This window comes from Hyla sarda, chromosome 4 (genome assembly GCF_029499605.1).
Source record: "Hyla sarda isolate aHylSar1 chromosome 4, aHylSar1.hap1, whole genome shotgun sequence".
NCBI classification, from domain to species: Eukaryota; Metazoa; Chordata; class Amphibia; order Anura; family Hylidae; genus Hyla; species Hyla sarda.
In genome coordinates this window covers 19,794,214-19,810,776 of record NC_079192.1, presented here as the reverse complement: position 1 = coordinate 19,810,776, position 16,563 = coordinate 19,794,214, and the positions used below count along the sequence as shown (strand labels likewise).

At 48.6% G+C, this 16,563-nt stretch overlaps 5 non-coding genes across 5 annotated transcripts; 1 reads left to right on the top strand and 4 right to left on the bottom strand.

Moving 5' to 3' along the window:
• Positions 1 to 10,009: 10,009 nt before the first annotated feature.
• On the bottom strand, positions 10,010 to 10,091 carry TRNAL-UAG (transfer RNA leucine (anticodon UAG)). The gene has a single exon. It is a non-coding gene; the product is annotated as a tRNA-Leu (tRNA).
• Positions 10,092 to 10,246: 155 nt separating this feature from the next.
• TRNAQ-CUG (transfer RNA glutamine (anticodon CUG)) lies at positions 10,247 to 10,318 on the top strand. Its single transcript has one exon. It is a non-coding gene; the product is annotated as a tRNA-Gln (tRNA).
• A 686-nt stretch (positions 10,319 to 11,004) lies between these two features.
• Positions 11,005 to 11,086, bottom strand: TRNAL-AAG (transfer RNA leucine (anticodon AAG)). The gene has a single exon. It is a non-coding gene; the product is annotated as a tRNA-Leu (tRNA).
• A 1,337-nt stretch (positions 11,087 to 12,423) lies between these two features.
• TRNAL-UAG (transfer RNA leucine (anticodon UAG)) lies at positions 12,424 to 12,505 on the bottom strand. The gene has a single exon. It is a non-coding gene; the product is annotated as a tRNA-Leu (tRNA).
• Positions 12,506 to 16,196: 3,691 nt separating this feature from the next.
• Positions 16,197 to 16,278, bottom strand: TRNAL-UAG (transfer RNA leucine (anticodon UAG)). Its single transcript has one exon. It is a non-coding gene; the product is annotated as a tRNA-Leu (tRNA).
• Between the last annotated feature and the right edge of the window lie 285 nt (positions 16,279 to 16,563).

Genomic DNA, 16,563 nt, shown 5'->3' with positions numbered 1-16,563 from the left:
CTATAGGGGTATAGAACACTTTGCTTTGTCCTAAAACGCATATGGAGTGTGCTTGGGTAGTGAAATAATACTGTTATTCAGAATAGCATGCAGATTACCGGCATCGCTCTTAGAATCACTGCCGCACAGCAGCACAATGACAGAGCCTAGTGGTGTCATCAGTGTCAGGAGACCATATAGTGACTGAATGACATAGCATGGACATGTTGCCAGCAAGAGGAGACCATTTAGTGGCTGAATGGCACAGCGTGGAGTTGGCTGATGCACTAGAACACTACACACCAGGGCTTCACAATCCCCCCCCAAAAAAACAACACAATATATGACATTTTTGACAATGATTTCTCATTGGTAGCACCCGCTATCCAAAAATTTCAAATTTCCAGACCCAGGCCCTACCTCTGCGGCATCAGTAATCCATAAATTGCCCGTAGGACAAAGCCTGGAGTTGGATGATGCACCAGTACACACCAGGGCTTCACAATCCCCCCTCCAAAATCAACACAATGATACATTTTTGTCAAAGATTTCTCATTGGTAGCACCCGCTATCCAAAAATGTTAAATTTCCAGAACCAGGCCCCACCCCTGTGGCATCAGTAACCCATATATTGCCTGCATGATACAGCCTGGAGTTGGCTGTTGCAAGAGTACACACCAGGGCTTCACAATCCCCCCCAAAAAACCAACACAATATATGACATTTGGAGTCTGGAGTTGACTGATGCACGAGTACACACTACACACCCGTCACCGGGGCTTTACAATCCACCCCAAAAAAACGCAAATTTTTTTCAAAATTGGCTGACAAAATACCTTTTTGTTAAAACAAGCGCATATACAGCAGTTCAGAAGACTCTATAATGCAGGATGGTGGACCACCAAAAGACATTCTTCTCAAAAGTAATAAACCACACAATGTTTAAAATTTGGTTAAAAAAATTATTACATGTGTGTAAGTGCATCTGTCTTCAAAAAATCAGATGCCAAAAGGATTCTATTCACCAAAAAGGATTAAGCAGAGTTAATCCCTCTCCATCAATTTTATTTTTCATTAAAAAATCACACGCAACAAGTGTTCCCTTGTGTAACGGTTAGCATTCTGCAAAATTCTATTTTATTACTGATAAAATTACCAGTAAATTTAACAATAACACTACCCAATGTTTGAGTGTTTAATTACCCCAAACATTGCACCAGGAGCAGTCAGGAGTAGGCCTCAGCAGTACCCAAGAGGCTTTAATAACCCCTTAACTTGCCCGACCAATTGCGAGATCGAGCAATAACAGGTGTGTTATGGCCTCAGATGTCCTGGGCCGCACTAGCGCTCCACTGAACGGATTAGCGTCTCTCTATCTTTCAAGGACAGGTGCGTGTTGCACGCTGAAACCAGTTCGTGATAGGGATCTGTGATTGCAATTATTTAATCTTAAAACGAGGAATTACCAGTAAGTGAGGGTCATAAGATGGCGTTTATTAAGTCCCCGCCCTTTGTACACACCGCTCGTAGCTATAAGCGATTGGATTAGTTAGTGAGTTGGTTAGTGAGGTCCTCGGATCGGCCCAGGTGGGGTAGGAGAAGGCCCTGGCAGAGCGCCGAGAATTTAACGATCATTGTTGAAATTTGCATTAAGCATGTACTTAGCTACTGCTAAACATCCAAAAATTTAAGGCCCAAGGCCAGAGGCACCAGGGAGGCAAGTAGTTCCTGAAAGACACAGAATGAGTCTGGAGCATACATTTGCAGTACCCAAGAGGTTTTCATAACCCCTTACATTTAAAGATCAATGTTTACATTTGCATTAAGCATATATTTAGCTACTGCTAAACTTCAAAAAATTATAGGCCCAAGGCCTGAGGCACCAGGGAGGCAAGTAGTTTGTGAAAGACACAGAATGAGTCTGGAGCAGTCATTCGTAGTACCCAAGAGGGTTTCATAACCCCTTACATTTAAAAATCAATGTTGACATTTGCATTAAGCATGTATTTAGCTACTGCTAAACTTCAAAAAATTATAGGCCCAAAGCCAGAAGCTTCAGTTTTCCCCATATTAGGAGCATAGTTGTCCCCCAGATTAGGCAGCATAGATGTCCCCCAGATTAGGACCATAGTTGCCCCCAGATTAGGCAGCATAGATGTCACCCAGATTAGGAGCATACTTGTCCCCCAGATTAGGCAGCATAGTTGTCCCCCAATCAGAGCCAATTAAAGGGCCGTATGTGTCAAGCAGGCCATACAATCCCCAGGTCTGCCCCAGAGGGTTTCATAACCAATCACAATAGAGAAAATTTTGTTGTAGGAGCATGGTCAATCTACTCAGACCCATCTGTCATTGGTGGCTGGAAATCTTGGCTGATCCATCCCTGATTCATCTTGACAAACGTCAGTCTCTCCACATTTTTAGTGGACAGACGAGTTCGCCTTGGGGTGACTATGGCCCCGGCCGCACTTAACACCAGCTCTGATGTCACACTACTAGCCGGGCAGGACAGCTTTTCCAGGGCAAACTCCGCTATTTGCGTCCATAAATCGAGTTTGGCTGCCTAGAAGTCCAGCGGATCTTCAACGGTTGTTGGCAGGGTCATGTCGAGGTAAGCCATCACCTTCTGGTTCAGGTCCTGCTCCATGTCCACCTGCTGCTGATGAGTAGCTTCACTATGCGGCTGAAGGAAGCTACTCATCAGCGACTGTAGACTCAGGCTGCTGCTGATTGAGCCGGTACTGCTCCTGCCACCCCTCCCCTCCCCAGCAGCTGTGGCAGTGGAAGGTGAGCGCAGAGGGCCCCCCGAGTCAGACCTGCGAGTGGATGGACCATGTGGCCGATAGGCGAACCGACTACGTAGAAGCTCCCTGAAGTAGGTCAGTTTGTCACCCCTCTCAGTGGGTGTAAAAAAAGGCCCCCATTCTGGGCCGGAAGCGAGGATCTAATAAGGTGGAGATCCAGAAGTCATCGCGCTGACGAATTTTGACAATTCGGGGGTCACTACGCAAGCAACTCAGCATGCATCGTGTTATTTGTGACAGTGACTCGCTGGGACTACCTGTCTCCATCTCCACTGCATATTGCCATGGTGTGTCTGGGTCCTCTGTCTCGCCTCCCTCATAATAACCCTACAGCTCCTCTGGCTGCTCCTCCTCTCCTGTCCAATGACCAGAAACACCGGCCATCTCATCCACCGTAAACTGTTCTCCGCTCTGCCCCTCATCATCCTCCTCCAGTTCATCCCCCACAGGACTCATGTAGCCTTCTGATGTTGGCGCAACGTCTCCATTGCCGTGACCAGCCATGTTTTCGATCATTTTTTGGAGTAAATGTAGGAGTGGAATTACGCCGTTCATGGCGTAATTCGAGCGACTAACAAAAAATGTGGCGGATACGCTAAGGTCCTCCGGATTCTTTATGAAGAACAACCACACCGCAGAGTAGCTGATTTTCCCACCCACAGTCCGCACTATTTGACTGCTATTTGCGCCGTCTCCAGGAACCCCTGTTCCCCTACCTCCCTGAATGGTAGGTTGCCGCAAGCAGGTGGTCTCCCCCTGGCACGTTTGGCTCCTGAATTTCCACTACTGCCACCACCACGCTGACTGCCAACCGTGCTACCGCCTTGCTGACTCATGGCCAAACAGCAAATCTCTTCTCCTGATGATGATGAAGCCCTGGCTTCTGCACCCGGCTCCCAATTGCGATCGGCTTCATCATCATCAAAAGATCTGTGCACATCACTGATGTCCTCCTCAGGTTCCACAACAGTGTCGGCTTCAGGACCCTGAACAATTGCAACACTGTCTCCCACATCACTCTCCGCATCACTACTTGGCCACCTTGCGGAGCAAGGGACGCATGTCTCCTCACTTTCTTGGGTGCCCATTAGCTGCTGAATGTCCTCTATTACATCGTCCTCACTAAATAGTGGAGCTGAACCCAAAGCATGAGATACTTCTTTGGGAGAGGGAACAGCATAGGACAAAGGCAATGGGATTACGGGGACTGCTCCCGGGCCATGCCACTAAGGGTTGTGTCTAAGGAACCCACTGACTCTTGACTGGGGATGTCAGATGTCGCTTGTGATGATGAGGATGAGTGTGCAAACCAATTGACGAGGAGAGATGGGTCGACGACACGACCGCTGGATGTTAACGGGAGCTCAGGCCTATTGCTGCGACTCCTGCTGCTACTCGCCCCAAGTCTGCTGCCAACTCTGCCTGACATATGTAGGCCTCTGCCCCTTCTCTGTGCACGTCCTGGCACTTCCCTGCCTGACATACCGTGTGGTATAACACTGAATTTAGCACAGAGACAGAAAAAAGGTAGTATATGGTACGCTATTTGCTTGTATGTAGGCCCTTTGCAATGATAAGGGCACTGTTAAGCATATTTCTACGCAGGAAATAAAAAAATGTTTCTTTCATACACCAGCAGGTGTATAACGTGTGGTATAACACTGAATTTAGCACAGAGACAGATTAACAGGTGAAAAATGGTAAAAAGGCACTGAAGTTCACACTAATATAACGTATTTCTGAACAGCAGCAGGACCCAACTGGGCAGCACCACAGATTTTTTTTTTTACAGGGATTAAACCCTAAATTGAACTCAATTTGTGGAGCAACAGAAAAAACTCAATTGGGCTGAAAAAAGAGAAGATTAGATGCTCCATACAGGTAAAACAGCTGTGAGATCTATGACACAGCTGACTGCTATGCAGCACCTCTATGCCTGCTATATTGAGTAACAAGAATACAAGGTTTTGCTAGAATCGTTCACGGTCAGAACAGCAGAAACACTGTGCCCTGTATCTTTCCCTAATGCTGATGTCACCGCTACTCGTAGCGGTCGTATGCTGTAGAACGCCGTTGTATGAAATTAGCACACAGACGTGCAGTCACTTCCTTTCCCTATCTCGTGCATAGAAGAAATGACCAGAGGGAAGATGGCCACCGATTATATAGGGCTGTTACATCATAGGGGTCAGTGAACACTGATAGGCTGCATCTGACATGTGATTCAGGGTCAGCCCGCCTACCTTGATTCCCGCATCAGTTTCCCGCCCTCCCATGGTGCCTTGCCCCATGTACTTACATGTGGAGCTGCCATCTTAGGTCTAAAACAGCCTAGAATGCAGGAAAATGGAGTTTAATAAATCAATTTGTACGATCGAATCGTGCCGAAGTTCGTATTCGATCAGAATCAAATTTTTCATGAAATTCCTCTCTGTGAATATCCCTGGCTTTTGCAGCTTGGTGCAGATTATGGTGTACGCTGCTCTGTTTCATATCTAGGGAAGGATTAAGGCAAGATAGCAAGGGTCAGTTTTGTAGTTCTTCCTGTTCATCCTATTCATCACACAGTTCATCTGATCCCTGGGGATCCCTCCTCAAGGATTGAATTCCAGATTGTCTGCGCAACATCTTAGCAGGTGGTAATACAGCGCCCATACTGAGAAAGGGACGAGAGGTTCTCCTGCATTAAACGGGGAATCGTTAATTTCTAACGATAATTTGTTTTCCCTTAGTCCTAACAGTGGCACAGATGGGGTATTCTGCCCCCCGTGGACTGGTTAGGACCGGTGGAAATTTATTGACAACCTAATAAAACAAAGAAACAGACTCTCCCACCCCCCACCCCCCTATAAGTAGGGGAAAGGAACTCCACCCCCTTGTGTAATTACAAGTAGAAGAAGAAAAGAATAGTCAGTAAGGGAGGGATGGTTGTGCCACTGTTAGGACTAAGGGAAAACAAATTATTGTTAGAAATTAACGATTCCCGGGGGGGGGGGGGTGGAGCTAGCCGGCAGACAGAGAAGACGTGCTTCAGTGCCTCTCTCCCTGGAGCTGAGACAATTGTCGGGTTAACCCCGCTTACAGCACCCCAACGCACTCAAAACCCACTCCTGTGGTTTCCTCAAGAGGTGGGGAACACTCAGACTCTGGGGGTCTGCCAAGACAAGTGTAGCAGCAGTGCTAATTCAGAGCTCTCACCACACATTTACTATACTGTGGGGTTTGCACTGTGACTAAGGAGCTCTCCTGTTCTATAATATCCCAGCTCTGCATTTATCTCAAAGGGATCTGCTGGGCAACTGAACTTTCAGAACTCATATTACTAAGCTATAGCACTTGCATTCTCAGCTCTCTGCCTCCATCTTGTGGCCACTCTCCAAACTGCACCTCATTTGCTATTACTGCTCAGTGTCAAATTCTATGTTATACCATTCTAGCTCTGGGTGCCTCTCCCCCCCTTATTGCACCTGTCACCCCCTGGCGTGCTAGCAGCCGATAGCTAGCAAAACCGAAACCAAAACCAAAACCAAAACCTGAACCTCTAACCTCTGACCACCGCTCCATTAATCAATTTTGTCTGCCTGACATGTGAGAATGCCGCTGTGAAACTACCTAATGTTCAACAGGGACTGTGAGATGTGAAACGAATTCCTACCAGTTTTCCTCCCCATATTGGTTGCAGAGCAATACTCTACTACTTAACTAATACTACAGGATGGTCAAAGTCGGTCCACCCAAAACCAGACCAGACTCTCCTTACCACAAAAAAGGTGGCTTAGACATTTTCATGAAGAAGTCCGGACACCCAGAGACGGGGAAATCTCTAGAAATGGCCGCTACCTACGAAAAACTACAGACACCTAAAGCACGTAAAGGTACGGCGGTTGAACACGAAAGTGATTCTGAGGATCTAGTATTGAATAATGCCCTGCCTCTTTCCCGCACATTCATGGACAAGCTACTCAGGACGGCTCTGGAACCGGTCTCTAAGGACTTACAGGAATTAAAATCTGACATGAAGCAGATCGGGCATAGGGTCGAACAGCTGGAATCTACACAATCGCAGGTCATATCCTACACGTCGGCTTCCACCTCGGCTTTAACCTCCTGTCAGTCTCACCTCAACAAAGTGATTGATTGGCTAGAAGATCAGGACAATAGGGGCAGGAGAAATAACCTGAGAATCAAGGGCCTGCCTGAGACAGTCTTGCCGGAATCCCTCAGCTCCACGCTAAAACTCATCTTCATAAATATCTTAGGTGACACGTACCCTTTAGAGATTCAAATTGAACGGGCTCATAGGTCCCTGCAGGCGAAGCCTAAGCCACAAGATCCCCCGAGGGACGTCATTTGCCGCCTTATGAACTCCACGGTGAGGGATGACATCCTGAAAAAGGCAAGATCTGTCCCGGACCTAGCTTTTGAGGGCACACACCTGGGCATATTCCAAGATTTAGCAAGGCTCATCCTGTCTAAAAGAAATATGCTGCGACCACTGACATCACACCTGCGCTCCAAGAATATCGTATATAGATGGCTGTTCCCCTTTGGGATCTCATTCATGGTGGACGGTAAAAGATTTGTCATAAGAACCAGATAAGAGCTGTCCCCGGCGTTGGAAATACTTGGACAGAACGACTTAGATGTACCTGACTGGTCCGCTGTTACTGACTTGACCGAACTCCCAGCGATCTCAGAAGGGCAAGAAGAAAACCAACAAGATGACCCCTAAACGGATCGATATGGACTCAGTGTGATGTCGACCCTAGTCCTTTCTCTTTTTCTCCTTTTGTCCCCCACAGGCTAAAACAGCTGGACCCACTCTTCTCCCGGCAAGCCGCGGGAGTACAACAGGCCCCTCCCTCTTCCATCATCCGGGGAGGGAATGACGGGCCTCCAGGTGTAAGCTATCTGCTTTGATTTATTCCTCATGAACACTACTCGCATAACCAACTGACCCTAGACTGGTCACCATATAGTCACCACTTCTAGTTAATATAATTTAAGATGTGCATGTGCTCACTGAACAAGGTCGATATTTGTACTCAAGTCACCTAGTTCCTCCTCCCCCTACTAGTTTCCCGTACTCTAGCCAGGAACTGGGCAGCTATACCGGGGATCATATGGTTTAAACTCACATCAGGGTACATTGAGTGGATTGTTATTACTATTTGATTTGATTGCTTAGATTTATTCTTATTGCACACCACCTACACTCCCAAGCCACTCTAAATTAGTTCAAGTATAGCAGTTATTTCTTGTTAGCGTAACCTAAAATGTGCATGTTTTCATTGACCGAAGACGATATGTGTCTGGCCCCCTCCTGGTCCCTTGTTCCCACTCCGGGACCAGATGGTCGCGCTACTGGTACACAAGTTTAATCCTACCCTCAGGCACAGTGGTTAGATAGTTCTTCTTACATTCTTACATTGTTATTTTACCTGGTACTCCAACGTTTAAATGTTCCCGGGTATACATCTGTGTCTAACTCCCACTCGCTCTGTATCCATACTCGATGTGCCCTAACCCCCCCCTCCCTCGCCCATGGCCTTCCCAGAGCTCTGCATCCCACGTAACCTCTTACCTCCCCCTCCCCCCCTCACTAACTATCCTAACCTTTATTCCGCTGACCTCCCCCCCTGCTCACAATCTCCCCCCCCCTTTTTCTACTCCCCCCCCTCCCTATTCCTCTACTGGTGGATGTCCTTATCCTCCACATGTCCCTGTAACCCTAATGCCCCCCCTCTCCTCTCCTCAGACCCCCCCTAGGCAATACTCTATACGTGAGGTACCCTACTTCCCTCCCTCTACTGGGATTTCCACCCTCCTCCCTCCCCCTGTGTACTGACTAGTGAGCAACCTCACCCCCCCTGCTTCTCTAAGCCACATCTCCTCCCTCTTATTTCTAGCCCCCCTTCTCCCCCCCCCCCCGCACACACCGCGCCATGTGTGGATTCTAGTCCCTCCCTTACTCCTTTCACTTCCCCTCTCCCTCCCCCCCCCTTCCACTGCCTCCCCCCTTCCCCGCCTTTCCCCGCTCCATGAGACTACTGGTAGACATGTTACATGTTGCATTCACAGTTTTTGCATCTAAAATGTCTTTACGGTCCCGTGATAAACCTAAAACCGCTAAATAGGTAGAATTGTACGAAGTTTCATTGTTATTTGCTCAGTTCAATATATAGTAACTGATACTTGAGGGGTGTTGGTCATAGATTCGACCGCTCCCATTTTAACACCCTCCTGGTGTTTTTTGTATTCTTCACCCGAAAGAGTCTACCTAGGCTCTTGACACAACCCACTTAGGGTTGCTTGCTTTCACTGTTCTTCCCTCTTCTATTATCTTAACTTCTCTGACCTCAGAGATCCTCCTCTTCCTCTCACCCCTTCTGCTGCTTCTCTCTTTTCCGCTCCTACTTCCTTCTTTTAACCCCCCATTTTTTTACACACTTCTCTCTTGCCCAATCACCCTACGCCCTCACCCATCACACCCCTACACTTACGCCTTCCTAACACCAACATATCGATATCTCCCAGTCCTCTGGGTGTCTGTAGACTTATATGGCACAGGTGAAGTTCTGTTCATATAATATTAAAGGGTTTAACTCTCCCGCCAAGAGACATGGAGTTTTGTCTATCCTGAAAAAAAGACAAAGTTTCAGTACTGTTTTTACAGGAAACACATTTTAAGCATAAAAGACTGCCTAAACTTCCCACTCAATACTTCTCTTCTTGGTTCCATAGCTGCAGTTCCAACTCATCTTCCAGAGGCGTCGCGGTTGCATTCCACAGGGACGTGCCCTTCACCCTCCAGGAGAGCTGTGATGGAGGAGATGGCCGCTCACTGTTTTTGAAAGGTAAAGTGGGGTCGATGACGTACACCTTTGCTTCTTTATATGCACCCAATACACAACCGGTTCGGTGGCTGCTGGGGACTCTGGAGAGACTGCGTGTCTTTGCGGAAGGCCCTATAATATTTGGGGCTGACCTAAATTTAGCCCTAGATCCGATAATGGACTCCTCTACCAGACGTTCCTCGGTGTCTCCGGCAGCCCTGCAAACCTTGAAGAACAAACTAATGGACTTGGGTCTCATAGACGTGTGGAATACTCACCACTATACTAACGAGGAACAACATATGCCTGCTGCTCCATGGTAATGTCCTTAAAGGGTCAGGGATCAAAGGTGTAATCGTTATCCCTCTGGAAACAGCAAAAGGGGCCTAATGGCAGCGGTGGGATTCAAACCCACGCCTCCGAAGAGACTGGAGCCTAAATCCAGCGCCTTAGACCGCTCGGCCACGCTACCACACACAACTCCTTCTTTTCAACCCTACCTGAGGACGCAGACCTAAGTAAGGGCCGAATAAATGATAGCCACCCCGCCTGGGAACTGTACCCCGGTTTTCTGGAGATCTGGAGGAAGAATTAAAAGTTTTAGTGTGGCAGGTGAAGGTACTTAATGGTTCCATGGTGTAATGGTTAGCACTCTGGACTCTGAATCCAGTGATCCGAGTTCAAATCTCGGTGGGACCTTTCTTTACTTTCCTCTCATTACTCAGTACTGTATTAAAATTATTTAACCTTCTTCCAGATGTGAGCTTTTCAAATCCATAAATGCTGCTTCCATACCTTTGTGTTCTGTCGCCCCAAGGTGCAATTAGTTGAGAACTTGGATGAAAACTCATGCCTCAAAGAAACCCAGAGCACTCACATCCCCCCGGGAGCCATAATGCCAGACATATGTGTTATCCAGGATTAGAAAATAAAGTTAAATTGCCTCTTTCTTCCAGAAACAGTGCCAGCTCTGGCTAGTATAGAGTGGAGTTCCTGATTAGTTAACCTCTCTGTGAATATCCCTGGCTTTTGCAGCTTGGTGCAGATTATGGTGTACGCTGCTCTGTGCCTATGTTTCAGATCTAGGGAAGGATTAAGGCAAGATAGCAAGGGTCAGTTTTGTAGTTCTTCCTGTTCCTCCTATTCATCACAGAGTACATCTGATCCCTGGGGATCCCTCCTCAAGGATTGTATTCCAGATTGTCTGCACAACATCTTAGCAGGTGGTAATACAGCGCCCATACTGAGAGAGGGACGAGAGGTTCTCCTGCATTGAAAGGGGAAGCCCTGATTAGTTAGCTGGCGCCAGGTACCTGCCTCAACCAATCCATATTCTGGGCATGTAACGTGAGCTGAAAGAGCAAGTAAAAGCAAAAGCTACTCAATGGCAACAGTGGGATTTGAACCCACGCCCCCGAAGAGACTGGAGCCTTAATCCAGCGCCTTAGTCCGCTCAGCCACTCTACCACATGGTGTTGCAGCTTTCTGACCCTACCTGGGGACACAGACCTAAGTAAAGGGCAAAACAAGCATAGCTTCCCCTTCGGGAATTCGGAGCCTGGTCACCTGCATGACAGGCAGGAATACTCACAACTATACTAACGAGGAACAACATATGCCTGCTGCTCCATGATAATGTCCTTAACCTCCCTGGCGGTATGATTCTGTCTGGAAATGTGTACCAAAAGCGGTACAATTTTTTTTTACTGAATTTCACATCTCCCTCCGCCCATTTCACATCTCCCCCGTCACATTCCCCTCTCCCTTGTCACATCCCCCGTCACACTCTCCCCCCTCCTTGTCACATTCTCCCCCCTCCTTGTCACATTCTTTCCCCCTTGTCACATTCCCCCCCTTGTCACATTCTCCCCCTTCATGTTACATTCCCCTCCCCCTGTCACATTCCCCCCTTGTCACATCCCCCCTTCATGTCACATTCCCCTCCCCCCTGTCACATCCCCCCTTCATGTCACATCCCACCCCTGTCACATCCCCCCCCCCACAGTCACATCCCCCCCCCCCCAGTCACATTCTCCCCCTTGTCACATTCCCCCCTTGTCACCTTGTCCTGCAGCAAATACACTGGGTTTGCCGGCAGATTTCAAACCTAGTGTATTTGCTGCAGAACAAGTCCTTTCCCCTTCAGCCAATCACAGGCTTTACACCACTGCGGCCTGTGATTGGCTGAAAAGTGAAAGGTCCTAGAAGATGAATAGTGAAGAGAGGACACCCCGGACCGCACGGAGGGGAACGGCATCTGCAGGGAACGGGACTAGGTGAGCAAAAGGTTTTTTTATTTTGCTACTTCTTCCTTTTACACTTAGCTCAGTGTTTTTCTACCAGGGGGCCTCCAGCTGTTGTGAAACTACTACTCCCAGCATGCCCGGACAGCCTTTGGCTGTTCGGGCATGCTGAGAGTTGTAGTTTTGCAACAGCTGGAGGCCCCCTGTTAGGGAAACACTGACTTTTAGTATTTTTCTTTACCTGCTCTGGCCGGCCCCCGCAACGGGAGCCGACGAGAGCAGATAATCGCATGTTTTCCCGGGGGCTGCATCCCTATATCTCATTGCTTTTGCGATATATCGTGCAGCCCGGCCGGGAACTCTGCAATTCTACCCCGAGCGTGACTCGGGGTTACCGATCCTGGCAGGGAAAATTAACCCCGAGTCATGCTCGGGATTACCACTCAGGAGGTTAAAGGGTCATCGTTTAATAGTTCTGAAGGGAGAATTAATCGCTTTAGCTCAGCGCTAGGGATCAAAGGTGTAATCGTTATCCCTCTGGAAACAGCAAAAAGTGCCTAATGGCAGCGGTGGGATTCAAACCCACGCCTCCAAAGAGACTGGAGCCTAAATCCAGAGCCTTAGACCGCTCGGCCACGCTACCACACACAACTCCTTCTTTTCAACCCTACCTGAGGACGCAGACCTAAGTAAGGGCTGAAATAATCATAGCCACCCCATCTGGGAACCGTACCCCGGTTTTCTGGAGATCTGGAGGAAGAATTAAAAGTTTTAGTGTGGCAGGTCAAGGTACTTAATGGTTCCATGGTGTAATGGTTAGCACTCTGGACTCTGAATCCAGTGATCCGAGTTCAAATCTTGGTGCGTCTTTTCTTTACTTTCCTCTCATTACTCAGTACTGTATTAAAATTGTTTAACCTTCTTCCAGATGTGAGCTTTTCAAATCCATAAATGCTGCTTCCATACCTTTGTGTTCTGTCGCCCCAAGGGGCAATTAGTTGAGAACTTGGATGAAAACTCATGCCTCAAAGGAACCCAGAGCACTCACATCCCCCCGGGAGCCATAATGCCAGACATATGTGTGGATTAGAAAATAAAGTTAAATTGCCTCTTTCTTCCAGAAACAGTGCCATCTCTGGCTAGTATAGAGTGGATTTCCTGATTGGTTAACCTCTGTGAATATCCCTGGCTTTTGCAGCTCGGTGCAGATTATGGTGTACGCTGCTCTGTGCTATGTTTCAGATCTAGGGAAGGATTAAGGCAAGATAGAAACAGGCCCGTCGCTACCGGACCGGCAAACCAAGCAATTGCTTGGGGCCCCGAGCTGGCTGCGGGCCCCGAGCTGAGCCGGTGCTTGCACGTCCTGTAGCGAGGGGGGCCCGCACATTTGAATGAAATTACATTTTTGTATAAAGCGTGAGGGGAAAAATTCAAATCGGCACCGGACAGGTCAGGGGCTGATTGGAGTAGAGACGTCACGTGCCCCGCGCAGACACGCACGTCTACGCCAATCACCTGACCTGTCCATGCTTACGTCCCCACACGAACCTCCAGCATCCTCCGTGCAGTGACAGGAGCAGCAGAAGAAGACTCACACCGCTGCAACGATCCCCAGCAGGGTAAGTAAACTGGCGCGGGGGGGGGGGAGGATTGTATGGTGGTTAGGGGACTGCAATGGTGATGAGAGGTGTGTGTGTGTGTGTTGGGGGGATATGGGGGTTATGAGAGATGCAGGGGGGGTATGGGGGTCATGAGAGTTGCAAGGGGGGTATGGGGGTCATGAGAGATGCAGGGGGGTATGGGTGTCATGAGAGATGCAAGGGGGGTATGGGGGTCATGAGAGATGCAGGGGGGGTATGGGGGTCATGAGAGATGCAGGGGGGTATGGGGGGTCATGAGAGATGCAGGGGGGTATGGGGGTCATGAGAGATTCAGGGGGGGTATGGGGGTCATGAGAGATGCAGGGGGGGTATGGGGGTCATGAGAGATGCAGGGGGGGTATGGGGGTCATGAGAGATGCAGGTGGGTATGGGGGTCATGAGAGATGCAGGGGGGGTATGGGGGTCATGAGAGATGCATGGGGGGTGTTATAGGGGGGATGAGAGGTGCAGGGGGGTGTTATGGGGGTGATGAGAGGTGCAGGGGGGTGTTATGGGGGTGATGAGAGATGCAGGGGTGGTGTTATGGGGTGATGAGAGGTGCAGGGGGGTGTTATGGGGGTGATGAGAGGTGCAGGGGGGTGTTATGGGGGTGATGAGAGGTGCAGGGAGGGTGTTATGGGGGTGATGAGAGGTGCAGGGGGGTGTTATGGGGGTGATGAGAGGTGCAGGCGGTGTTATGGGGGTGATGAGAGGTGCAGGGGGGTGTTATGGGGGTGATGAGAGGTGCAGGGGGGTGTTATGGGGGTGATGAGAGGTGCAGGGGGTGTTATGGGGGTGATGAGAGGTGCAGGGGGTGTTATGGGGGTGATGAGAGGTGCAGGGGGTGTTATGGGGGTGATGAGATGTGCAGGGGGGGTGTTATGGGGTGATGAGAGGTGGGGGGGGAGTTATAGTAATGATGAGGAGAGGTTTGGTGGGGGGGGGTTATGGGGGTGATGAAGACACAGAGGATAAGAGGGGGTATATATATATATATATATATATGATGTGTATGCATGTGTGGCAGTATTGTATTCAGTGGATACAGTGTGTGGCAGTATTATATTCAGGGTACAGTGTGTGGCAGCATTATATTCAGGGTACAGTGTGTGGCAGTAGTATATTCAGGGTACAGTGTGTGGCAGTATTATATTTAGTGGGTATAGTGTATAGCAGTATTATATTCAGGGTACAGTGTATAGCAGTATTATATTCAGGGTACAGTGTATAGCAGTATTATATTCAGGGTACAGTGTGTGGCAGGATTATATTTAGTGGGTACAGTGTATAGCATTATTATATTCAGGGTACAGTGTGTGGCAGGATTATATTCAGGGTACAGTGTATAGCAGGATTATATTCAGGGTACAGTGTATAGCAGTATTATATTCAGGGTGCAGTGTGGGGCAGTATTATATTCAGGGTACAGTGTGGGGCAGTATTATATTCAGGGTACAGTGTGTGGCAGGATTATATTCAGGGTACAGTGTATAGCAGTATTATATTCAGGGTGCAGTGTGGGGCAGTATTATATTCATGGTACAGTGTGTGGCAGAATTATATTCAGGGTACAGTGTATGGCAGTATTATACTCCAGGGTACAGTGTGGGGCAGTATTTTATTTAGGGTACACTTTCTGGCAAGGTTATAATGATTACTGTCTTCATGCAGAGGATGAGGATCTGGTGAGGAGCCAATGATGTCTGGATGTCAGACTCTGCAGAGAAGATGGAGCTGGAGGAAGACCTGGTCTCTGGACCAGATGAAGAAAAAAAGATAACAGAGAAGATGTCACTCAAGTCAGAAGACGTCACTCAGGTCACTGATATCATTGTGTATTCTCCTGACTGTCCCATCAGAGCTGTAGTCACTTGTTAGTTCTGCAGTGATGATGGGTAAAACTGTGTCCAATCTGTGTCTCTCCAGCTGTTACAAAACTACAACTCCCATTGCCAGAGGCTCTTCAGACATAATGGGAGTTTTAGCTTTCCAACAACTGGAGAACCACTTCAACCGAGGTGATCGGTGGGGGTCTCAGCAGTTGGACCCCCACCAAAAAAATTGAACACTGCCTACCTAATGTGGGGGGAACTCTGCTGCAACTAATGTGGGGGGAACTCTGCTGCACCTAATGTGGGGGGAACTCTGCTGCACCTAATGTGTGTCGTATCGACGTTCGCTCACAGAATTCAAGGGCTGGCATTACTATGTCCTGACGCCGGCCCTAGAGAGTGACGTGCGTGAACATCAAGGGGGGGGGCCTCCATGTCCATTTTGCTTGGGGCCACCAAATTCCTTCAAACGGCCCTGGATAGAAAGGGTCAGTTTTGTAATTCTTCCTGTTCATCCTATAGTACATCTGATCCTTGGGGCCTTAATCCAGCGCCTTAGACCGCTCGGCCACGCTACCACATAGGGTTGCTGCTTTCCGACCCTACCTGGGGACACAGACCTAAGTAAAGGGAAAAACAAGCATAGCTTCCCCTTCGGGAAATCAAAGCCTGGTCACCTGCATGACAGGCAGGAATACTCACCACTACACTAACGAGGAACAACGTATGCCTGCTGCTCCATGGTAATGTCCTTAAAGGGTTAGCGTTTAATAGTTCTGGAGGGAGAATTAATCGCTTTAGCTCAGGGCTACGGATCAAAGGTGTAATCGTTATCCCTCTGGAAACAGCAAAAGGGGCCTAATGGCAGCGGTGGGATCCAAACCCACGCCTCCGAAGAGACTGGAGCCTAAATCCAGCGCCTTAGACCGCTCGGCCACGCTACCACACACAACTCCTTCTTTTCAACCCTACCTGAGGACGCAGACCTAAGTAAGGGGCGAAATAATCATAGCCACCCCGTCTGGGAACCGTACCCTGGTTTTCTGGAGATCTGGAGGAAGAATTAAAAGTTTTAGTGTGGCAGTGGCAGGGGCAGGGGCAGGGGCAGGTGCAGGTGGAAGTACTTAATGGTTCCATGGTGTAATGGTTAGCACTCTGGACTTTGCATCCAGTGATCCAAGTTCAAATTTCGGTGGGACCTTTCTTTACTTTCCTCTCATTACTCAGTA